The sequence below is a fragment of the Engystomops pustulosus genome, chromosome 11 (genome assembly GCF_040894005.1).
Source record: "Engystomops pustulosus chromosome 11, aEngPut4.maternal, whole genome shotgun sequence".
Lineage (NCBI taxonomy): Eukaryota > Metazoa > Chordata > Amphibia > Anura > Leptodactylidae > Engystomops > Engystomops pustulosus.
Genome location: NC_092421.1, coordinates 75,039,029 through 75,045,028, shown reverse-complemented (window position 1 = coordinate 75,045,028; position 6,000 = coordinate 75,039,029).

The window sequence follows — 6,000 nt, the reverse complement described above, 5'->3', positions numbered from 1 at the left end:
ATTCAGCCCCTGGTGATAAGTATTCAACCCCTAGTGATAAGTATTCAGCCCCCGGTGATAAGTATTCAGCCCCCGGTGATAAGTATTCAGTCCCCGGTGATAAGTATTCAGTCCCCGGTGATAAGTATTCAGCCCCCGGTGATAAGTATTCAGCCCCCGGTGATGAGTATTCAGCCCCCGGTGATAAGTATTCAGCCCCGGTGATAAGTATTCAGCCCCTGGTGATAAGTATTCAACCCCTAGTGATAAGTATTCAGCCCCCGGTGATAAGTATTCAGCCCCCGGTGATAAGTATTCAGCCCCCGGTGATAAGTATCCAGCCCCCGGTGATAAGTATTCAGCCCCTGGTGATAAGTATTCAGCCCCTGGTGATAAGTATTCAGCCCCCGGTGATAAGTATTCAGCCCCTGGTGATAAGTATTCAGCCCCCGGTGATAAGTATTCAGCCCCTGGTGATAAGTATTCAGCCCCTGGTGATAAGTATTCAGCCCCTGGTGATAAGTATTCAGCCCCTGGTGATAAGTAGTCAGCCCCCGGTGATGAGTATTCAGCCCCCGGTGATGAGTATTCAGCCCCCGGTGATAAGTATTCAGCTCCTGGTGATAAGTATTCAGCTCCCGGTGATAAGTATTCAGCTCCCGGTGATAAGTATTCATCCACCGGTGATAAGTATTCAGCCCCCGGTGATAAGTATTCATCCCCTGGTGATAAGTATTCAGCCCCTGGTGATAAGTATTCAGCCCCCGGTGATAAGTATTCAGCCCCCGGTGATAAGTATTCAGCCCCCGGTGATAAGTATTCAGCCCCCGGTGATAAGTGTTCAGCCCCCGGTGATAAGTATTCATCCCCCGGCCATAAGTATTCAGCCCCCGGCCATAAGTATTCAGCCCCCGGCGATAAGTATTCAGCCCCCGGTGATGAGTATTCAGCCCCCGGTGATAAGTATTCAGCCCCCAGTGATAAGTATTCAGCCCCCGGTGATAAGTATTCAGCCCCTGGTGATAAGTATTCAGCCTCCAGTGATAAGTATCAGCCCCCGGTGATAAGTATTCAGCCCCCAGTGATAAGTATTCAGCCCCCGGTGATAAGTATCAGCCCCCGGTGATAAGTATTCAGTCCCCGGTGATAAGTATTCAGTCCCCGGTGATAAGTATTCAGCCCCCGGTGATAAGTATTCAGCCCCCGGTGATGAGTATTCAGCCCCCGGTGATAAGTATTCAGCCCCGGTGATAAGTATTCAGCCCCTGGTGATAAGTATTCAACCCCTAGTGATAAGTATTCAGCCCCCGGTGATAAGTATTCAGCCCCCGGTGATAAGTATTCAGTCCCCGGTGATAAGTATTCAGTCCCCGGTGATAAGTATTCAGCCCCCGGTGATAAGTATTCAGCCCCCGGTGATGAGTATTCAGCCCCCGGTGATAAGTATTCAGCCCCGGTGATAAGTATTCAGCCCCTGGTGATAAGTATTCAACCCCTAGTGATAAGTATTCAGCCCCCGGTGATAAGTATTCAGCCCCCGGTGATAAGTATTCAGCCCCCGGTGATAAGTATCCAGCCCCCGGTGATAAGTATTCAGCCCCTGGTGATAAGTATTCAGCCCCTGGTGATAAGTATTCAGCCCCCGGTGATAAGTATTCAGCCCCTGGTGATAAGTATTCAGCCCCCGGTGATAAGTATTCAGCCCCCAGTGATAAGTATTCAGCCCCCAGTGATAAGTATTCAGCCCCCAGTGATAAGTATCAGCCCCCGGTGATAAGTATTCAGCCCCCGGTGATAAGTATTCAGTCCCCGGTGATAAGTATTCAGCCCCTGGTGATGAGTATTCAGCCCCCGGTGATAAGTATTCAGCCCCCGGTGATAAGTATTCAGCTCCTGGTGATAAGTATTCAGCTCCCGGTGATAAGTATTCAGCTCCCGGTGATAAGTATTCATCCACCGGTGATAAGTATTCAGCCCCCGGTGATTAGTATTCAGCCCCCGGTGATAAGTATTCAGCCCCCGGTGATAAGTATTCAGTCCCTTTGCTCAGTGTTGAGTAGAAGCTTTGGAGCTGGTGCGGCCAGGAGTCTTCTTGGGAAGATGCTACAAGTTCCTCACCCCTGGATTTGGGGATCCTCTGCCTCTTCCTTGCAGATCCTCTCCAGTTCTCTCCGGTTGGATGGTGAACATTGGTGGAGGCCATTTCCCAGTCTCTCCAGAGATGCTCCATTGGGTTTAGGTCCGGGCTCTGGCTGGACCGGTCAGGAATGGTCACAGAGATGTTCTGAAGCCTCTGCTGTGTTATTTTAGCTGTGAGCTTAGGGTCATTGTCTTGTTGGAACGTTCAGCCCAGTTTGAGGTCCAGAGCATTTGAAAGAAGTTTTCAGGATATCCCTGTACTTTCATTCCATTACAACCAGTGGTCCTGCCCCCCAGTATGATGCTGCCCCCCACCATGTGTCACTGCTGGGATTGTATTTGGCAGGGGATGAGCTGTTACTGGTTTTCTTCACCTCTTAGAATCTTATTCCTCATAGTCTGGGATCCTTCATGTGTCTTGCACACTGTATGCGGTTTTCATATGTCTTGCACTGAAGAGAGGCTTCTGTTGGCAGACTCTGCCATAAAGCCCCGACTGCTGGAGTCCGCAGTGATAGGTGACTCCCATCTCCCTCCTGCATCTCTGAAGCTCAGCCACAGTGATCTTAGGGTTCTTCTTTACCTCTCTTACCAGGGCTCTTCTCCCACGATTGCTTTGTTTGGTTGGATGGCCAGGCCAAAGAAGAATTTTGGTGACCCCAAACCTCTTCCATTTAAGGATTATGGAGGCCACTGTGCTCTTAGGAGACTACAGTGATGCAGAAATTCTTTTGTAACATTGTCCAAACCTGTGCCTTACCTCAAGTCTGACTCTGAGCTCCTTGGGCAGTTCCTTAGACCTCATGATTCTAATGTGCTCTGTGAGCTGCGAGGTCTTATATAGAGAGGTGTGTGCCTTTCCTAATCAAGTCTAATCAGTTTAATTAATCACAGCTGGACTCCAATGAAGAGTAGAACCATCTCAAGGAGGATCAGAAAAAAAAGGAAAGCATGCGAGTTAAATTTAAGTGTCACTGCAAGGTGTCTGGATACTTATTACCAGGTGATATTTCAGTTTTTCTTGTTTAATAAATTTGAAAAAATCTACATTTCTGTCAAGACGGGGGCAAAGTGCACATTAATGAGGAAAAAAAAGAACTTTCTAGCTTTCACTTAAAAAAGTTAGAAACTAAAATGGATCTGTCATAAATCCCATTGAAGTAAAAAAAAACTGATGATGCCAAACTTACCATAATGGATGTCAATGTGGACGGATTATAATTGTCAGTTTTTTACAGTTTTTTTAGATGAAGAAATAGAAAGATATCAATAGACAGAAATAATTAATCTATATATTTATAGACAGAAAAATAGATTATGGATAGATTATAGATAACTGTGAGGTATAGAGAGAAAGATAGAGAAAAGTGGCATCAACAGGTAGGTAGAAATGAGACTTCTGTAGATAGATAGATAGATAGATAGATAGATAGATAGATAGATAGATAGGAGATAGATAGATAGATAGGAGATAGATAGATAGATAGATAGGAGATAGATAGATAGATAGATAGATAGATAGATAGATAGATACCTTATATACTCGAGTATAAGCCTAGTTTTTCAGCACAAAATTTGTGCTCAAAAACCCTAACTCGGCTTATACTCGAGTCAACTAAAAACATAAAGACAAAACTCACCTTTCTGACGTCACCCATAGGTCCTCTTCTGTCTGAGACAGTCTGAGACAACCTATGGGACCTATGGGGGACGTCGGAAAGATGAGTACAGTGTTATTTTTTTTCCTTCTACAGGGGCTGGGTAGGCTGTATGCTACAGGAGTTGGGTAGGCTGTATGCTACAGGAGTTGGGTAGGCTGTATGCTACAGGGGCTGGCAGACTATATACTGGGAGGCTGTAACCAATGCATTTCCCACCCTCGGCTTATACTCAAGTCAATAGGTTTTCCCAGTTTTTTGTGTTGAAATTAGGGGTCTCGGCTTATACTCGGGTCGGCTTATACTCGAGTATATACGGTAGATATAATAGGGGGAGATATATCATAACTTTTTTATTACTCAAAAGTCGCACAGGACAGGAGTCATGACTTGCACTTTTTTTAAAAAGTCGCAAAAAAGTCCCAAAGTCTTTCCAGCCTCATGCTGGTGTATGTGCTGCGACTTTTGGTGCAGTTTGCACCTTTTTTGTAAGAAAAATCCCAGACACATATATAGCATTTATTAAAAGTTCTAAGACACTTTAATTAAGCTGGTCTAATGATAAATCTGGGATTTTTCTTTCAAAAAAGCGCAAAATGCACCAAAAGTCGCAGCACATACACCAGCAGGGGCCTGGAGTGACTTTTTTTTATAAGAAGGCGCAAGTCATGACTCTGCACGGGGCTGCACTAGCAGTAGTTCTATCATTACGCCAGTGCAGTGATGTGGGGGGAATTGTCCTATGCAACTTTAGATAAACCCTCTATGCAACTATTTTAAGCCAAATTGGTTTTTCCATCAATATGGGGAGCAAAGTGCATATAAATGAGCAAAAAATTACTTTTATGATCTTACCAATTGGCTGCAATGAAAGAGTGTAAGAGTAAAAAAATATAGAGGGGTCTGAATACCCACCTTATATACATTGGGTCACAAATGGATATACAGTATACAGGTGTCCTGTCAATATTTATACATGGGGGCCCAGTCATATATATACAGGGGGGGCTTTAAATAAATATGTACGTATATACATGTACAGTACAGACCAAAAGTCTGGACCCAGCTTCTCATTCAAAGAATTTACACATGTGGAATTATATACTTAACTAAAAAGTGTGAAACAACTGAAAATGTGTCTTATATTCCAGGTTTTGCTGTGATCACTGCTCTGCACAGTCTTGGCTTCTCTTGATGAGATACAAGAGGTAGTCACCTGAAAAGGTTTTCACATCACAGGTGCCCTGTCAGGGGTAATAAGTGGGATAAATGGGGTTGGGACCATCAGTTGTGTTGTCCAGAAGTCAGGTGGATACACGGCTGATCGTCCTACTGAACAGACTGTAAGAATTTGTATTATGGCAAGAAAAAGCAGCTCAGTAACGAAAAACGAGCGGCCATCATTACTATAAGAAATGTAGGTCAGTCAGTCTTTAAAATTGGGGAATCTTTAAAAGTGTCCACCAAGTGCAGGTGCAAAAACCATCAAGCGCTACAAAGACTCTGGATGATATAAGGAGCATCCCAGGAAAGGAAAACCAAGAGTCACCTCTGCTGCGGAGGAGAAGAGTCACCTCTGCTGCAGAGGAGAAGAGTCACCTCTGCTGCAGAGGAGAAGAGTCACCTCTGCTGCAGAGGAGAAGAGTCACCTCTGCTGCGGAGGAGAAGAGTCACCTCTGCTGCAGAGGAGAAGAGTCACCTCTGCTGCAGAGGAGAAGAGTCACCTCAGGTGCAGAGGAGAAGAGTCACCTCAGGTGCAGAGGAGAAGAGTCACCTCAGGTGCAGAGGAGAAGAGTCACCTCAGGTGCAGAGGAAAAGAGTCACCTCAGGTGCAGAGGAGAAGAGTCACCTCAGGTGCAGAGGAGAAGAGTCACCTCAGGTGCAGAGGAGAAGAGTCACCTCAGGTGCAGAGGAGTAGAGTCACCTCAGGTGCAGAGGAGTAGAGTCACCTCAGGTGCAGAGGAGTAGAGTCACCTCAGGTGCAGAGGAGAAGAGTCACCTCAGGTGCAGAGGAGTAGAGTCACCTCAGGTGCAGAGGAGTAGAGTCACCTCAGGTGCAGAGGAGAAGAGTCACCTCAGGTGCAGAGGAGAAGAGTCACCTCAGGTGCAGAGGAGAAGAGTCACCTCAGGTGCAGAGGAGAAGAGTCACCTCAGGTGCAGAGGAGAAGAGTCACCTCAGGTGCAGAGGAGAAGAGTCACCTCAGGTGCAGAGGAGAAGAGTCAC